Raw genomic sequence first — 16,835 nt, forward strand, 5'->3', positions numbered from 1 at the left:
CAGGAACTGGCAGATAGACTGTCTACTTTTTTTGATGAGACGGTGCCTAATATTCTAAAATACTTATCTCCTTGTGGGGCAGATTGTGACCAAACGGTTAGAGAAACAGGGCCTATACCTAGTTAGGGTGAGCGGGATGGCAGACAGAAGGCTACTGAAAATGATAGCAATAACAGTATGGAAAAATCGGAGCCATTAATACCTGACAATTTAATTTCTACCACAGTTGCCTTAAAATCAGGTGCCCACTGGATCCACTGCATCCCTTTCATTGGAAAGGGGCAGCTGAAGCCCTTGTTGCATTACTTCTGGAGATCTGCATTAACTTGCTGCAGAGTGGACGTGTTCCAGGGGGATGGATAAAAGCACTGGTATTGGCACTATTAGAAAAGTTGAACCAGGATCCTGCTGTCTTGCAAACTGATCTATTTGTTGATATTTGTGGGAAGAAATTAGAGAAACATGTCAATCAACTGCTGTCTAAGTGACTGCATAATGAACAAAATACTTGACTCAGTTCAGTCAGAGATTTGCCCATTCATACCAGAGACAGCCCTGTTAGATGACATTCGAATGATTATGAACAAGGCAAACCGTGCAGCATTGGTATTATTAGATCTGTTCACAGCATTCAACAAGGTATCTCATTCTTTTCTTCTGACAAGGCTACAGGAAATCTGCACCAGGAGAAAGGCGGAGTGGTGTGGATCCTACCTGACTGATACACCCCAGACAGTTTTCCCACCGCCATTTATGTCTGAGTTCAAGACCTTGATCCAAGGAGCTCTTCAGGTATCTGCACTTAGCCCCACTGTCTTTAAATATATATATATGTCTGTCCACTGTTGAGACTCATGAAATTCTTTGGTCTCCGGTGTACGAATTACGCAGATAGTACTCAGCTTGTCTCGCTAGATGGGTTAAGTGCCGTTCCTATGGAACCATTTCATTGCTGTATGGCAATGGTGTCTGACTGGCTGAAGTCCAGCTCGCTCAAATTCAACTCGACAGGATTGTGATATTAAGGATTAGATATTCCGGTGTACCGGAATTACTGCCATTTGATGTTTAGCCCAGTAGCTGGATGATCATTCCAGCGCATTCTAAAATGGTAACCTAGGAATTTATTTAGAAACTGAACTTTTCCGAACAAACTAAATAAAAAAATATTATTTTCTCTCCTTAAAATGCTCAGAAAGATCTTACCCTTTCTTCCTAAATCAGTTCATTGTGTGGTGATCCTGGTGATTTTAATAAGGGCACCTTAGCTACTGCAATTCTTTATTGTTGGAGCTGCATGAAGGTATTAAGAAACTCCAAAAATATGAAATTCAGTGGCCAGATTGGTCTTGGGGCTCGTTTTTCTCCAACCTGAGGCCCTAAAATTTCTGCATCGGCTACCAGTGAAAAAGAGGGTGATCCTTAAGTCTCTTTGTCTTGTATTTAAAACAGTTCGTCACAGGGGCCTTGAATACTTGATCTAGAAATGTTGCAATTATTTATCATCACCCTGTCTGCCTTCCTCTACAGTGCAACTGTTGGTTGTGCCCAGATTTAAATAGGCTTGCACAGGTGGCAAAGCCTTTTCAGTGAGGGTGGCAAAGCTCTGGAATGGGTTACCTGCTCCTTTATGACTTACCCTTCCTTACAAATGTTCAGGAAGTCTTTGAAGACCTGGCTTTTCAATAAATAGGACCTGTCAAGCTGATCCTCAATTGGTTGGCAGTGCGGTCTCTGCTGCGATTTAGACGATACCTCCCTTGTGTTTAATTAGCACCAGGACACCTTTTGAGATATTTGCCGCAGTTTATGAATCTGGTAACGTGCATGTGCTCAAACTGAGTACTCATAAAAAAATGAGGCAACCAAATTAAAGTCCCTCTGAGGCATTATAAAAGGGATTGGCATATACAGCTTTGACAGACTTTTTAATCTCATCACTAGTGGAGGCTTAAACAGGGAGGGTTGATCAGGTAAACAGAGGAAAGCAGACCGCACCAAGAGGTATCCCTTTACTGTACCAACTGCACAACCTTTTTGCACCCAGAACATTGTGAACTATAGCACATTGACAAGGGGCACTTTTAAAGGATCAGTCCTTTTCTTGGCATACCAGGAAACAAACTTGTTAAATCTCCCCAAGTAAACAGACTTTGTGACAGGGTCATGCGCCAAAAGGACCACATTCACCACTTGTGGTAGCTGAAAGCACTCAGATTTCCCTTCTCAGTCTCCCCACATGAAGGTGTAGGCAGTGACAATTAAGACAACAGGTTAACCTTGAGAGGAAGATGAGGAGAGGCCACAATCAACAGGTGCAGTAGGGCGTAATACCATACCTTTCATGGTCAGTCTGGGGTAATAACAATGGCTTGGGCTTGTTTGGGGTGAATTTGCTTCAGAACCAGAGAAATCAAGGGTACACGGTGGTGGGAGGGGATGCATAGTGAAGGGGAAACTTCCACTCCAAATGAAATGCATACCGTAAGGCTCCCTGCAAGGGATGTTGGAGGGCTCTTAACTTTGGGCAATTCAAGTGGTCTCGAGAGGTACAGAGGTCCATGTGAGGTGTGCCCCAAAGTGTAGAGATCTTATACCACCTCTGTGGGAGACTCCAACTCGTGGTCAGCAAGATGACACCAAGACTGTTCAGGCACTACATGGAAGTCATATTGTCAGTCAAGGTCTGGATCAACTGACCACAAAGTGCTGGGAGGAAAGCCTTGAACACCAATGGGATTGCCCTCAGTTGTAGCAGACTGATGTGACAACTCTGCTGTTCTCTTGAGCGCCAACAGGATTGCCCTCAATTGCAGCAGACTGAAGTGACAATTCTGCTGTTCTGTAGACCAGAGGCTTCCAATCTCCAGGTCCTCCAAATGAGCTCCCCATCCTAGGGTGAAAGACACTGTTACAACTGTGGCCACTACTTGTGGGACACAGAAAGGTTTTTCTCTCAGGTTCTCCTTTCTTTTTCACCAGCTTAGGTCCATTGCACCATCTCTGGGAATCGCAATAGATTTTCCCATATCTCCTTGCAAATGGAATCACTGCCTGAAAATGCACCACTGCAGAGCCTTTATGTGCTGGAATGCAAGAGTGACCAGGAGGATACAGGAAACCAGCAGACAGAGCAAATGAAGGCACTTCAGGACTGGGACTTGAGCTCCCATGCAAAAAATCAGAATCGTATGATTGTCAAGTATCCTCTGCAGAGGAGGGAAAGCTCTGAGCAAGTAGGTATCCAGTACTACCCTGATGAACAGGAGGCTCCATGTGAGATTAAGGGTGAATAAAAACCCTAATTTGAAAAACAGAGAAGTTGTCAACTACAAATGAAAAAACACCAGCTTACACGATTTGGCTTTGATCATCCAACTCTATATGTACGGGAATACTGCAGTGCGTAACCATCTGAGGTGGGCTGCCACCATTGCCATCACCTTTGTGAAAACTCAAGGTACTCTTGTCAGTTCTTAATGGAGTATTGTGAATTGGCAACGGGTAGTACCCACCACAAACTGCAAGTATTTCCTGTATGACTGCAGGATCAGAATCTGACGGTACACGTCCTGCAACTCTAATGGCACCATCCTGTCTTACAGCTCCAATTCCAATAAAACCTGTTCTAGGGACAGAATCCTGAGCTTGCCCATCTGAAGTAATAAATGTAGGGCCCTGAGAGAGGTTTGGCGCAAACTGTAGTTATTCTTGGAAATCGGGACGCATTGAGAGTTTTATCCATGTCCAAGTTGTTTCTGACACACATACTACTGCTCGTTTCAACGACAGCATCAGCAAGGGAGGAGGAGGACAGCTGGGGTGGGGATTCTGGCACATAGATAGGGTACTCTCCTACACAATTTTTAGGACCCAGGGGTCCAAAGTGATTGCCTTACAGGCCTGTAGAAAAAGACACACTTCCTCCAAACAGCATTTCGTGCTCTTTCCCAAGCAAACTACTGCTGCTTCCCTAATGCTGCTGGGGAAGATGAGGCAGTAACCTGTCTAGCATGGCCCTTGCCATTCCTCTGTTGTTGTACAAAGGGGTTCCCTCTGCAGCTGCTGATCTGGCATGGAGTCTTGTGATTTCATTTGGAAAACCCTTGTCAAAACCTCATTCAGAGGGGCACGGAGCAAACAGGAGCTACTAGCCCCAGCCATAGGGGCTGAGACCGTTTATTCCTGATGTCTTAGGGCCCAGCCTACTGTGGGTCCTGAGCAACTCTGCCAAGTACCTCTTCAGCACTTGCCTCAAAGAGTAGTAGTGTGGGTCGAGCAGGCCAAGGCTTCTCACAAGGTAGACAAATACCAGGGTGTGAGCACAGGTTTACAACACAAAAAATGTGCAGCAGAAATAAATGATTGTCCAGTCAGATACTTTTATGGGAAAAAAAAAAAATGGTACCCCGAAGGGAAATATGTAATTCACAAACAATTTCCACAGTCCCCTGCAGTAAGAGCTCTAGTGTTTCTTAGGCAGATCCCCCGAACCCCACTCTGTCCTAACTCCAGCAGTTGTGGTTATTCCCATTCACTAAAGGTGAAATTCAGGTGAAGTCCCACTCACTCTGTATAAAAAGTTAAACGTGTAAACATGCTGAAATGCTATCTGGCAAGCCAGTTCCCGTGGGGCAGACTGCCCAGAAATAGGTCTTAGCCACACCTGTAGGATTGGAGCTACAGAAGTCCCTGAGCACACCCCTCTTCGCTGGTACTAGAGCTGCAACGGCTGTCTCTGGTGAGTTCTTTGCACGGGGCCTAGGTGAGCAGTGCTTGACAAACCAAGAGTTCTTCACATGCAGTCATAGTGACTGGAGGTTCTTTGTGGCTCTCCCAAGCTGGGTAATCTCTTTTGTCCTTTCCACAGCGGGCAAGGAAAGTGCAAAAGTCCTGACACTGATCCTCCGTCACGGTGCAGGCAGGTAGGGATCACAACGGTGGTCTCTCCCCTTCAGTGACAATCACAACTATGTCATACTTCTTACTTGATCCAGATGGCCCCTATGGCATACGTGATCACCATCTCTTCACTGCACACATGCTACAACTCGATTGGGACACCAGATTTCTTCACAGTGGGCCCCTCCTGGCATATGGGATCGCCAGCTCGCCACCACATACGGGCTACACCTCACTCACCATGGCAATTTCGTCATGGTAGCCCCTGCTAGTATATGTGGGACGACCACCGGGACCGGGACACCACCACCACCGGGACACCACCACCACCACGGGACCGGGACAACACCACCACCGACACCACCACCACCGGGACACGGACAACACCGACACCGGGACACGGACAACACCGACACCGACACCACCGGGACACGGACAACACCGACACCACCGGGACACGGACGGGACACGGACACCGACACCGACGGGACACCGACACCGACGGGACACCGACACCGACGGGACACCGACACCGACACCGACGGGACACCACCACCACCACCAACACCGACGGGACACCACCACCACCACCAACACCGACGGGACACCACCACCACCACCAACACCGACGGGACACCACCAACACCGACGGGACACCACCAACACCGACGGGACACCACCAACACCGACGGGACACCACCAACACCGACGGGACACCACCAACACCGACGGGACACCACCAACACCGACGGGACACCACCACCACCGACGGGACACCACCACCAACACCGACGGGACACCACCACCACCACCAACACCGACGGGACACCACCAACACCGACGGGACACTACCACCACCACCACCACCACCACCACCACCACCCCCCCCCCCCCCCCCCCCGTGATGATCCATTCAACAATGATCATGGCTCATTTCAAGGCAGCCATCCTCTGGCGTACAAGGGTCACCTACTCTCCCTGCACACAGGCAACGACCTGATCGGTGCGGCAGCAGTCACCTCACACCTTGTTATGGGAATCTACTTAACAGGATTCCCCACTGGACCATGCTCCTTTTAACGCTCTTCTCTTCCTCACAGGAACCTTGGTCTTGACAAGCAGGCAGGCACCTGCCCAGTCTTGCAGCTCTTCTCCTCCTCACCCAGCCTGACTGGCTGTCTGACAGCTGGCAATTTTTGGAGTCTCACGTTTCCCTTCTTATAGTTCAAAATGTGTCTGAGCTATTCCCTTTAAAGTGCTGGTTCCTCTGCCCTTTCTTCCTTCAGAAAGCGGTACGTCATAGAATGAGCGACTTCAAATCAGATAGCCCTAAACACACGCCATGGGAGTGACTACAGTTCACACCTGAATTTCAGCCACAGTGATGTGTGTATCAAAAGGTTAGTCCAGGCCTCAGCCCTACTCTTTTATGATTCTCTTACCAGCCTCATCTGAGATGTGCCTAGGCCCTTTTCTTGTGACCTCTTTCAATAAAAAAAAAAAAACACAGTTTGAATTCTAGTAGGGGAGCCTGGCTCACCCACTTTCAAGTGTTTCCCACCCCGCTTACAGGAATAAAACTATACATAAATCTGTCTGGGAAGGATTCATTTACCACCTCACCTCATGTACCACCATGCAGGCATGGGTCTCACAAAATGGAACCTAGAGTCAGCCATGTATTGTACCACTCGCAGGCACACATATACCCAGCACGTCTATAACATACACACTGCACAATACTACATTAACCCTCTATTTTACCATTCACATGAATCCAACACACATGCACTGTGCAGCACTACTCACCAAAACAATGCAGGCCAAGGGTGAGTTAATGTACACAGCTGAACGTTAAATGAAAGACTGTAGGCCTCACTTCAGTGACACAGGTAAAAAAAGGACAGACATTCCCTCTGATCACTACATAGTATGCTGCCACTACTGCACTTGTGCTACTTAACTCCTGGTAAAGGCAGTAGTCTTCCACCAGTATGAGGGTAGCATCTGGGAACCCTTCCCGGTCCAAGAAGCTCGCAATCCATATGACAGGCCTGTTGTGGCACAAATGCATGATCTGTTTGCCATGACAACAAAAATACACATTAGGGATTCAGACATCAGTACAGTTGGGGCACTCACGGCTAGGGTGAACGTCCATTACCATGCAGAGCACTTTTCCATCCCAACAGCCCTGGAAAAGGAGCATTTACTTCTTAAAGGGTCTAAAAGTCCCAGTAGCAGACAGCAAATGAACGTGCTGCCGGTTTACCATTTTTGAAGCGCTGTAGCGCCACATCTGCCTTTTTGTCCAAATGGTCACTCTCCATTAAAGGCCATGTCAAACAGTGCATTGTACATCGGATGGGAACCCTGTGGGGCACAGACATGCATGCTGTCTTAAGATCACAGATGCGGCCTTTCATCTAGCCATACTGTAGGCAGTATCATGGTCAGCTACATCCCTTACCACTTTCGAAAAGTGAGCCTTCTAATGCTCTGGGAGATTTGGTATCACCATAGCTGCCATGTCCCAAACAGCATGGGCATTTCTTCCGATCAGACAGGTGGCAATTGAGGGAGCAAAGGGCTATGGTGCCAGCCTAAAAAGCCATTTGTGCTACAGCTTCAGAGGATTTGGGCTCACTAGAAGGATTGTATTTGGATGTGGAGAAGTTCGGCATTACCAAGATTTTTTAGTTAGGAGTGATTGGTTAGGAAAGCCTGTTCACCAATTTATTTGTGAAAGATCTGGGCAAGTATTTAGCCACTTTCTCAACATTGGATAAGGCTCCATCTTCTATCAAGAAAGCTTCAGAGGCTGGGCCATGGTTTCCACACAGTCTTCACCCAGAGGTTACTCCCACAGAGTTCGAGGTACACCATACTACTGTTGCTTATATACCTTTTACCCCTCACCCAATCGATGGGGCGCAAAGACACTCCAAAAGGGGCAGCTTCAATGGAGGAAAACATCGGACACTTACGACACAGGTAAAAAACATGTTCCAACATTACTCTGAGGGGCAGAATCAAGGTTTTCCTGCACAATTGGCAGGTGATCACTCAGGACTCATGAGTGTTGGAGACAGTGAATAGGTTCAAACTAAAATTTTATGCAAATCCCTTTCAGGAGATCCTCCCTCCCTCCCTCCCTCTCCTTTTTATTTTATCTACGCCAAGATCCAAAGGATGCTCGTAAATAAGCATTAGTTCCCACTTTGCCTCATCCCTGAGGTTTTATCATCTCAATTTTCTTTCTACAGAAAAAAAGGCTGGGTTTTCATTTTGTGCTCAACCTCAAACAGTTAAATTTTTGGCTGGTATATCACCACTTCTAGATCTGTGCCTCAATCTAAAAGATGCCTGGCGAACAGTCTCAATTTTTTCTCTGCACTGGAGGTTTCTTTAGTTTTGTTGGCATCAACAATAGTAAAACTTTACTACCCTTTATTCGGTCTCTCGTCGGCTCCTTGGTGCTTCACCAAGTTACTGCGCAGAGTAGATATTTCTCAGAGAGAGGGAAGTGTGAATGATTGTATACCTGGACGATATTCCCATCATGGCTCAACAAAGACAGCCCTTCTCTAGGTCTCTTGAGAAATGCAACTCCCCCAGGATTTAGGTTTCATCATCAATGTGGAAAAATCTCTTAGTCCCACCACAAAAACTGGGATTCCAGGTCAACTCCATAATGGCTCAACTCAAGCTCCCTCTTTCGAAGATGGCGTGCATCAAGAAAGAGTTAAGGCGGACCCAGACTATATCATGGAGGATTTTGGCCAGACTAGTGAGCATTCTGGCGTCTTCCATTCAGGCATATTCCCAGGTCCCCTCCGTTATCGACCTCTGCAATGCCTAAATATTCTGTTGTCCTATTTGTAATACATAATTTTATCAGAGGAGGCCAGAACGGAGATCTCCTGGTGGCTGGACCATATGGACCCCCTGGAACCACAAGGCCATTTTTGCCTCTTTTCCGGAAGTGGTCATAGAGTCGGATGCCTGCAGATGGGGCTGGGGCTGCTTTGTGGACTGGTGGAGACTGGGGGCAAGTAGTCCCTGGAGGAACTTCGCCTTCATGTCAATTGCCTCGAGCTCCAGGCCGGAGCTTTTGCTGTGCAGACTGACTCCTTACAAAGTGAAATGTTGCATTATGCTTTGGATAGACAATGTTTCAGCAGTTCGTTATAACAGGCTGGGAGGTATGCAATTGGATCTTCTAGCAGAGATTTCCAAAGACCTTTGGCATTAATGTGCGGATCATCAGATATCAGTGAAGGCAGACTATATTCCAGGCCAGTCAAATGTGGTGGTGGACCTTTTGCTTCCTTTGCAACTCCAGCGACTGGAAGCTTCAAAGCCCTGAACCACTTATGGGACAACCCCCCCCCCCGTGAGGTGGATCATTTTGTGTCACATCTAAATGCTCATTTTCTAATCTTTTACAGTTGGCAACTGGACCTGCTAGTGGAGAGCTCAGATGCCTTTCTCCTGCTCTGGTCACCGAAGTTTCTATATGTTTTTCCCCCTTTCTTGAGTCAGAGGATCTGCTTTCAGATGCATCGCCAGACTGCAGAATAGGTTCTGGTGACCCCTTGTTGGAAAGCATAACCATGGTTCACAAAAGCAATGCATTTATCACTATCATTAGCTCTGGCTGGGGAAGGGAAAGAGGCTTGTCGTTTACAAAATCACGATCCTGTAACCACCACTGAAGAACCTTAGCAGTCTCCCTCAAAATCTGGACCTGGTCAAAGAGATTTCCCTGATGCTGTGCATACTGCAGAGCCCACATATGCCACAATAGAGCATACTTCCCCTGCAAGAGGCCATCAGGCCCAGCAGTGTGAGTAAGTCTCACTGAAATCCAAGACTGAGGTTGAAACCTCTGGACCAAAGCCCAAATGTCCTGGACTCGCCACTTCAAAGGGTAAGCATGGAACTTCGCGGTGTCCAGAACGGCGTTGATAAAAGGGAGTGCCTGAACAGGAGAGAGGTGTGACTTCGTCATGTTGATAGTGAACCCCAACGAATAAAGGTCTGCCATAGCCTGGAGATGGATGACGACAGCCTTGGGTGTGTCCGCTTTTAGCAGCAAGTCATGGAGGTGGTGGGGGCAGTGACTGGGACCCCAACCTCTATAGGTGTTTAGCAACTACCACCATTACCTTCGTGAATACCCGAGGGGCACTGGTGAGGCCAAAGTGGAGCACAGCAAACTGGAAATGCTCCTGGCCCATCATGAACACCAGGTAACACAGAAGGGCCTGCTGGACAGGGGGTGTGAAAATAGATGAGACTGGATGGTCCAATGCTACTCTCCAATTTCCAGAATCCAAAGCAAACAGGGCCTGCGCAAATTTTAACAACTTGAATTTCTCCTTCCTGTGGAAAGTACTGAGGACACATTTCTAAGATAGGGCAGAGGTCTGCGCCCTTCTTGAGCACCTGAACGTAGCAGGAATAGCAGCCACAACCTACTTCTGGAGCTGGCACCCGTGTCATGGCTCCTTTGGACAAAGAGCCTGCTCTTCCTGGCACAACAAGAAGAGATGGTCCTCCGTCAGCCAATCTGAGGACTGTGGCATGGGCAGCAGGGTCTGTAGCATTGGAAGGGCATAACTCTCCCAGACAATCTGGAGCACCCACTTGTCTGAAGTAATGGCTTGCCACTTGAACAGGTGGTGCCGGATCCTGCCTCAAATAGGGTGCCCATATTGTTGTGAGGGCTAACCAAATGTTTTGCGGCAGCGGCTTCCTGGGGATGGGTGACTGGGCAGATCCTTGGCTTTTGGTTACCATAGGACTTGTGGGAGCTGAAGTCTCAGGAGCCTGTTGGCCCCTAACATAGCTACGGAAGGGGCTAAAGGAAGAGTCTGGCTGGTGTAGGGCCACAGTGAGTCCCATCGACCGGGTGGTGATCATACTCTCCTTGAAGGACTCAAGCTTTGATTTAGCCTTGTCCCCAAACAGGTGAGTGCCAATGAAGCCCATGTCCATATGGTATGCCTGGACATCTCCTGAGAAGCCAGTCAATCTCAGCCAGGCATCATAATGGAGCACAACCAATAAAAACAATGGGCCTGCCCACTGTCTGTTGTGTCCAGTCAGCATCGCATTGTGAACTCTGCGGCGTCCTGATGTGGATGCCAATTGATGCCAATCCAGCTCTCTAACCGAGTCAGGAGGAACTATGGGATCGGCACGGTCCAAGAGTCTCAGCAGTGCGGGACCGGCACCAAGGAACTGAACCTGGGCGACGGTTGTGGGTTCGCAATCGAGTCGGTCCTGATCCAGGGGGCTTGACTGGCGCAGAGGACAAACCTGCCGGCAGCAACCCAGTTAAGGAACCTATTGAACCTGGGAGCCCAAAGACGCACCACACAGTGGTCCAGTCGCACACATTAAATGCATGGCATCATAAAACTGAGTAAGGCAGGGATCACGCCAGCTCTGGGCAATTCAGAGAGGTACAGAACTGGCCCCAAATTATGGCTTAGCACAAACTAGGTGAGCAGGGCCCAGACTTGTGGCATTGTTCCCTCGCCTCATCAGTTGACTAGGCCCAGTACAGTGAAGTCAAAGAGCACTCTGACTTCTTGACATTCTTGTGGTATTTACCCAAGAACTATGAATGTGACGATAACCGATTGGAACAATTACGGGCCCAGAACATTGCATGCGGCCTGGACCAGGAGTGGTGCAGGGTCACCAGATGTCAACCCTCCAGGAGCTTCATTGCCTATTTCAAAATAACTTTAGGATTCATGAGGTGGCAGTTGGGACAGTACCTGGAGTCATGATCCGGCTCCAGGCATCACAATCAAATCAGGTGGGGGTCCATCATAGACATTTCTCTATGAGAGGCACCACAGGATTCAAAACCCGCTTGGTTCTTTTTTAGGAGACAACCCTAAGCACACTGGGAGCAGAGATGCTCGAAAGACAGTTGACAAAGTGTCGAGAAAATAAGTTTAAGAAAAAAAAAAAACAGCTATTAGAGCTGCACTGTTGGCGCGGAATGAAAGGTACTTAAGTCAGCAGCTCCTGTTTAGACAAGAAGTCTATCAGATGACTCATCACCTCTGCCATTCCTTCTTCCTATTAAACTGCTCAACCACACTGACGATCAGTAGAGATACAAAAGGCATTTAGTTTAGAACTGGCCCGCAGATAACTTATTGATATTCACAGAGAACATGAAACACTAGTGGAAATTAATACCTATGCCGCTGTGCCTGGATGGTTCCTTTAGGAAAAAAAAAAAAAAAAAGTATTCCTGTTAAACAATCTTCGATTTTGTTCTAGGATAGGCTCCACTAGACTAAAGTGGCCAAACAACGATATGAAAAAAACATGAGTATTTGGTTTGGTAGAGACCTGTTGGAATCAAGAATTCACAAGACAAGAACAGTGCCAAAATTAAGACGTGCCCACGCTAATTCAAAATTTGGTGGGGAGGCATAGAAACCATCAGAATGATGGTGATGAACAATAAATATATCCACAGAGCGGGGAGGGTTGGGTGGGTGTAAGGAATCTGCAGCTAGACAGAGTCTCTACCAGATAATTCGTCACCGAAGGTGAGTAACTTGTTTATCTGAAAGAGACTTCTAGCTGCAGATTCCTTACCTTAGAATAGATACCCAAGCTACAATCCCCGGCGGTGGGTCTGAAGGATGTATCTTATACTAGGAAGTCCTGCAAGACTTAGCAGGCAAAGTGCCCCACCGTTCTCACTTGGCTATCCAGGCAGTAGTGTCTCGCAAACGTGTGCAAGAAGCCCACGTGGCTGCTTGGCAGATGTCCAGCACCGGCACACCACGAGTGGTAGCAGCTTTCCCTCTAGTAGAGTGTGCCCTCAAGCCCTCTGGAGGCTGCTTCTTGGCCAAAGCGTAGCAGATCTCCATACAGAGAATGACCCAGCGCGAAATGGACTGTTTCTGTACTGCCAAACCCTTCTTTGCACCGACGTACCACACAAAGAGTTGGTCGTCCACCCAGAACTCTTTTGTGCGGTCAAGGTAGAACGATAATGCTCCTTTTGGGTCCAGCCAATGGAGACGCTCCTTTTCCTTCGAGGGGTGCAGTGGTGCAAAGAAGGTGGGCAGGGTGTTATTTTGACCCAGATGGAAAGGGGTCACCACCTTGGGGAGGAAAGAGGCACGAGTTCTTAACACTACCTTGTCAGGATAGATCGTGAGAAACAGTGGTTTTGAAGATAAAGCCTGCAGCTGACTCACTCTCCTGGCAGATGTAATTGCCACCAAAAACGCTGTTTTAATAGTGAGCAGCCGTTGAGGACAGTTATGTAAGGGCTCAAAAGGAGCACACATTAGAAAAGTTAGTACTAGATGAAGGTCCCAGTGGGGCATCACAAAAGGCACAGGTGGAAACATAAGCCCTTTTAAGAATTTCTGTACAATGGGAGACTTAAAAAAAGATGGCTGATCGGGCAAACGTAGAAAAGCCGATAAGGCAGCAAGATAGCCCTTAAGGGTCCCTAAAGAGGAACCCTGTTAGGCAAGAGATGAAATAAACAAAAGAATATTAGAAAGAGAAGAAGAAAGAGGATCAATAGACCTCTCTGTACAATATGAAACAAAACGTTTCCATCTGCAGGCGTAAATCGACTTAGTAGAGGCACACCTGGCTGCCAGAATGACATCACAGACTTCGGAAGGGAAGTAATAAACCATCAACTGTCGCCACTCAACCTCCACGCATGAAGGCACAAAGTTGACAGGTTCGGGTGAAGAAGCTTCCCCTGCTGCTGCGACAGAAGATCCTCCCAAAGAGGCAATCTGATTGGAGAACTGATGCTCATTTTGAGAAGCTCTGGATACCAGACTCTCCTTGCCCAATCCGGAGCCACAAGGATTACTTGGGCCCGGTCGTTCTTTATAACTCTGGGCAGAAGTGTTATGGGCGAAAAGGTGTACAGGAGGCCTGAATTCCACTTGCCACGAAAAGCGTCACCTAGCGATAGCCCCCTTGGAGACTCCAACGTGCAAAACTGCTGACATTGCGCGCTCTCTACGGAGGTGAACAGATCTAACCAAGGCTCTCCCCACTGCTGAAAGAGTCCTTGCACCACCTCTGGATGGAGAAACCATTTGTGATATGCTAAGCATTTTCGGCTGAGCTCGTCAGCACTGGCTTTCAGAGAACCTGTCAGGTGTTGAACCACCATGTCCAGAGACGCAGAGCCTCTTGACAAAGGGTCCACGACCCCACCCCGCCCGGCTTGTTACAGGACCACATTGCGGTGGTGTTGTCCGTGAACACCTGCACAACCTTCCCTTTCACAATAGGAAGAAATGCTTTTAATGCTAACCGTATCGCCTGAAGCTACAACAAGTTGATATGGAGCCCGGATTCCGCTCGAGACCAGTGACCTCTGATCTCCACCTCTCCCACATGGTTGCCCCATCCCAGAAGTGACGCATCTGTGACCACTGTGAGATCTGGCTGGGGAAGGGAGAGGAGTCTGCCTTTGACCCAATTGCAGTTCACTAACCACCACTGCAGATCCTTTGCAGTTCCCTCCGAGATCTGAACCACGTCGATAAGATTCCCCCGACGCTGCGCCTATTGGAACTTCAGGTCCCACTGCAGAGCCCTCATATGCCATCTGGCATGCTTGACCAATAGGATGCAGGAGACCATGAGTCCCAGCACCCTCCGAGTCTGTCCCACCAAAATCCAGGATAGAGGCCGAAACATCAGTATCATAACCTGAATATCCTGGACTCGCTGCTCGGAAGGATAGGCCCGATACTGCACTGTGTCCAGAACAGCTCTGATAAAAGTGAGCTTCTGAGAGGGAGTCAGGTGTGACTTCGGCACATTGATAGTGAACCCCAGCGAGTGCAGGAGGTTCGCAGTCATCTGGAGATGGGTGACGAGAGCCTGGGGCATGGAAGCCTTCCACAACCAATCGTCAAGGTAGGGGAAATCTGAAATCCCTGACCTGCGCAAAAGCTCTGCCACCACCGCCATCACCTTTGTGAACACCCGAGGGGCACCGGTGAGACCGAAAGGGAGCACAGTAAACAAAGTGGTCATGGCCCACCTTGAGCCGCAGATTACGCCTGTGGGCTAGCAGGAAGGGGATATGAAAATACGCGTCCTGCAAGTCCAACACTACCATTCAGTCTCCTTGATCTAGGGCAGACAAGACCTGAGCAAGAGTGAGCATCTTGAATTCCTCCTTCTTGAGGAAGGGATTGACGTCCCTTAAATCCAGGATAGGGCGAAGGCCCATGTTCTTTTTGGGAATCAGAAGGTACCGGGAATACCCCCCACTGCCTACTTCTGACATTGGGACCCTTTCTATGGCTTCCTTGGCCAAGAAGACCGTAACTTCCTCGTGGAGCAAAATAAAAATGATCCTCCAGGAGCCGTTCTTTTGTCGGAGGGATAGAGGGTGGGGAAAGACTGGAAGGGAAGGGGAATAGTCCTTCCGTATGATCTGCAGAACCCATTTGTCCGTTGTGATGGAAAGCGAGTGAGGAAGATTAAATTGAATCCTCCCTCCAACTGGATGGACGTGGTCCTGCAGAACCACACTAGGAGGGCTTGGGTGCAGTGGAGGGGGTGCTGGCTGGTATGTGACCTCTGGCCACACTCTGGGCCGGATGGTACCACAACCACATCCTCCTCCGGGATGCTGTGAAGCCTGAGGACGTGGCTAAACTGTGGCTGGCGTGGAAACACGCCCCTTCCGAAGCCTCGAAAGGGGCAAACGACAGACTGCTGTCGTGCTGGTGCTGAAAGGCCCAAGGATCTGGCCGTAGCTCGAGAATCCTTGAAACTCTCAAGCGCGGAGTCTGCCTTCTCACCAAAGAGGCGAGAGCCATCAAAAGGCATGTCCATCAAACTTGACTGGACATCCCCAGAAAAGCCAGTTGAACGTAGCCAGGCGTGATTATGTAGGGCCACGGACTATGAAATCGCTCTGTCCAGCGAGTCTGTCGTGTCCAATCCACACCTGATCGTAAACTTGGCTGCATCGCTCCCATCCTTGACAGCCTGGGTGAGCGTGTCCTGTACGCCCTCCGGGACCTGGGGCAGCACCTGCGCCACTGTATCCTATCAAGTATGGGAAAAATGGCCCAATAGGCAAGAGGTCTTTACAGACCTCAATGCCAGGCTGGTGGAAGAACACATTTTCTTTCCAAGCGGGTCCAGCCTCTTCGATTCCCTATCCGGGGGAGCGGAAGGGAAGGCACCACGGGAAGTAGAGGCTTGGACCACCAAGCTCTCTGGGATTGGGGGGGAATTGCTGGGTCAGGAAACTAGGGTCGCTCAGAGCAGGCCTATGGCGGTGGCCAACCGTCCTATTCACAGGAGCCCCTGTGCTGGGTTTGGATCATGTACGCAGAAGATAGTCTTTTAGGGCCACATTCAAGGGCAACATCAGCTCTGATGTTGTCACCCCCGGTTGAAGCAACTCGATCAGGAGATTCGTCCCGACTGGCACCGTAGGCAAGTCTAGGTCCAAGACCTCAGCTGCGCTACGCACCACCATAGCATAAGACGCTCCCTCCTCCGTAGCCACATTAGGAGGAGAGAGCATACCAGTATCTGGAGATGTGTCCAATCCACTGGCCTCCCCTAGATCCTCATACCAGTCCTGTTCCAGGTCATATTCCAAAGGGTCCTCAGACCACTCCCATTCCTCTCCTGTGCCTGGCAGTTCTGAATAATGATCAGACAATGCTCTGAGCCGAATCGGCACCAAAGTCTGCGTCCTACGACGTCGCTCCGGCTCATCCAGAATGAGGATGGGGCTACCACCGGATCCTGGGGTCCCCAATGGCACAGAGACCAAAGCCACCGACGTCGAACCCAAATGGGCCCCTGCTGACCACACAGAGCCCGAAGACCCACCAGAGGGTGCAGCTCGCTCAAAACCGAGACACATG

The sequence above is a fragment of the Pleurodeles waltl genome, chromosome 4_2 (genome assembly GCF_031143425.1).
Source record: "Pleurodeles waltl isolate 20211129_DDA chromosome 4_2, aPleWal1.hap1.20221129, whole genome shotgun sequence".
Taxonomy (NCBI): Eukaryota; Metazoa; Chordata; class Amphibia; order Caudata; family Salamandridae; genus Pleurodeles; species Pleurodeles waltl.